The following is a 2,912-nucleotide window of genomic DNA, read 5'->3' as shown; positions in this document are numbered from 1 at the left end:
ATTGAGGAAGTGTTCCCTTCTCTTCAGTTTTTTGGAAGAATTTGAGAAGGATTGGTGTTAGTTCTTCTTTAAGTGTTTCATAGAATTACAGCCATTTGGTTCAGGGCTTTTCTTTGTTGAGAAGTTTTAACTTACAGAATTAAACTTCCTTAGTAAGTGTAGATCTGTTCAGATTTTCTACTTCTCTATTACTCAGTTTTGGTAGGGTGTGTGTTTCTAGGAATTTGTCCATTACATTTAGGTTATCCAATTATTTTGGTATATGATTTTTCATACTACTCTTTTATGGTCCTTTTTATTTCTGTAGAATTGATAATAATATTCCCATTTTAAACTTATGATTTTAGTAATTTGAGACCCCTGTTTCTTTTTAATATAGATAAAGGTTTGTCAATTTTGTTGTCATTTTAGAAGAACCAACTTTTGGTATCATTGATTTTCTTTATTGTTTTTCTATTCTCTATTTTATTTATCTCTGCTCTAATCTTTATTATTTCCTTTCTTCTGCTAGTTTTGGTTATAGTTTATTTATTTATTTATTTATTTATTTATTTATTTATTTATTTATTTATTCCTCAAGGTATAAACTTAGATTGTTGATTTGGGATCCTTTTCTCTTTTGTACAGCTATAAATATTCCCCTTAGCACAGCTTTCATTGCATCCTATGTTTTGGAATGTTGTGTTATCATGTTCATTTCTGTCAAGATATTTTCTAATTTGCCTTTTGATTTCCTTTTTAGACAATTGGTTATTTAAGAATGTGTCATTTAATTTCCACATATTTGTGAATTTTCCAGTTTTCCTGCTGCTATTGATTTTTAGATTCATTCCATTGTGATCAGTAAAGATACTTGGTATCATTTCAATCTTTTAAATTTTATTAAAAATTTTTTGGCATAATACATGATCTCTTCTGGAGAATGTTCCATGTATACTTGGGAAAAATATGTATTCTTCTATTATTGGGTGGAGTGTCCTGTATATGACTGCTACGTCCAATTGGTTTATAATGTTGTTTAAGTCCTCTCTTTCTTCATTTTCTGTCAGCTGTTATATCTGTTATTGAGAGTGGGGGTACTGAAATCCCTTACTGTTACTGTAAAACTGTCTATTTCTCTCTTCAATTCTGTTAATGTTTGCTTCATATATTTTTGAGCTCTAAGATTTGGTAATTGTTATATATTCTTGGAAAATTGACCCCTTTATCAATAAAGAATGCTCTTCTTTGATTCTTGCAACTTTTTTTTTTCTTACTTAAGGTCTATTTTGTCTGATATTAATGTGGCCATTCCTGCTCTCTTTTACTTATTATTCATATGAATTATCTTTTTATATCTTTTTACTTTCAGTCTATGTATTCCTTAGGTCTAAAATGAACCTCTTGTAGATGTCATATAGTTGGAACATTTTTTTTTCAATAAATTATTCACTCTATGCATTTTTTATAATTTTTAAATTTAATTTTATTTATTTTTTTATACAGCAGGTTCTTATTAGTCATCAATTTTATACACATCAGCGTATATATGTCAATCCCAATTGCCCAATTCATCACACCACCATCCCCACACACCTCCGCGGCTTTCCCCCCTTTGTGTCCATACGTTTTTTTCTCTACATCTGTGTCTCAACTTCTGCCCTGCAAACTGGTTCATCTGTACAAATTTTCTAGGTTCCATATACATGCGTTAATACACGATATTTGTTTTTCTCTTTCTGACTTACTTCACTCTGTATGACCATCTCTAGGTCCACCCACGTCTCAACAAATGACCCAATTTTTTTCCTTTTTATGACTGAGTAATATTCCATTGTATATATGTACCACATCTTCTTTATCCATTCATCTGCTGATGGGCATTTAGTTTGCTTCTAGGACCTGGCTATTGTAAATAGTGCTGCAATGAACATTGGGGTGCATGTGTCTTTTTGAATTATGGTTTTCTCTGAGTACATGCCCTGTAGTGGGATTGCTGGATCATATGGTAATTCTATTTTTAGCTTTTTAAGGAACCTCCATACTCTTCTCCATAGCGGCTGTATCAATTTACATTCCCACCAACAGTGCAAGAGGGTTCCCTTTTCTCCACACCCTCTCCAGCATTTGTTGTTTGCAGATTTTTGGATGATGCCCATTCTAACTGGTGTGAGGTGATACCTCATTGTAGTTTTGATTTGCATTTCTCTAATAATTAGTGATGTTGAGCAGCTTATCTTGTGCTCCTTGGCCATCTGTATGTCTTCTTTGGAGAAATGTTTATTTAGGTCTTCTGCCCATTTTTGGATTGGGTTGTTTGTTTCTTTAATATTGAGCTGCATGAGCTGTTTATGTATTTGGGAGATTAATCCTTTGTCCGTTGACTCATTAGCAAATGTTTTCTCCCATTCTGAAGGTTGTCTTTTGGTCTTGTTTATGGTTTCCTTTGCTGTGCAAAAGCTTTTAAGTTTCATTAGGTCCCATTTGTTTATTTTTGTTTTTATTTCCATTACTCTAGGAGGTGGATCAAAAAAGATCTTGCTGTGATTTATGTCAAAGAGTGTTCTTCCTATGTTTTCCTTTAAGAGTTCTATAGTGTCCGGTCTTACATTTAGGTCTCAAATCCATTTTGAGTTCATTTTTGTGTATGGTGTTAGGGACTGTTCTAATTTCATTCTTTTACATGTAGTTGTCCAGTTTTCCTAGCACCACTTATTGAAGACACTGTCTTTTCTCCATGGTATATCCTTGCCTCTTTTGTGATAGATTAGTTGACCATAGGTGCGTGGGTTTATCTCTGGGCTTTCTATCTTGTTCCATTGATCTATGGTTCTGTTTTTGTGCCATTACCATACTGTCTTGATTACTGTAGCTTTGTAGTATAGTCTGAAGTCAGGGAGTGTGATTCCTTCTGCTCCGTTTTTTCCCCTCAA

This window comes from Hyperoodon ampullatus (assembly GCF_949752795.1).
Source record: "Hyperoodon ampullatus genome assembly, chromosome: 18".
In the NCBI taxonomy this organism is placed as follows: Eukaryota; Metazoa; Chordata; class Mammalia; order Artiodactyla; family Ziphiidae; genus Hyperoodon; species Hyperoodon ampullatus.
The sequence above is the reverse complement of the archived record's forward strand: the minus strand, read 5'-3'. Positions refer to the sequence as shown.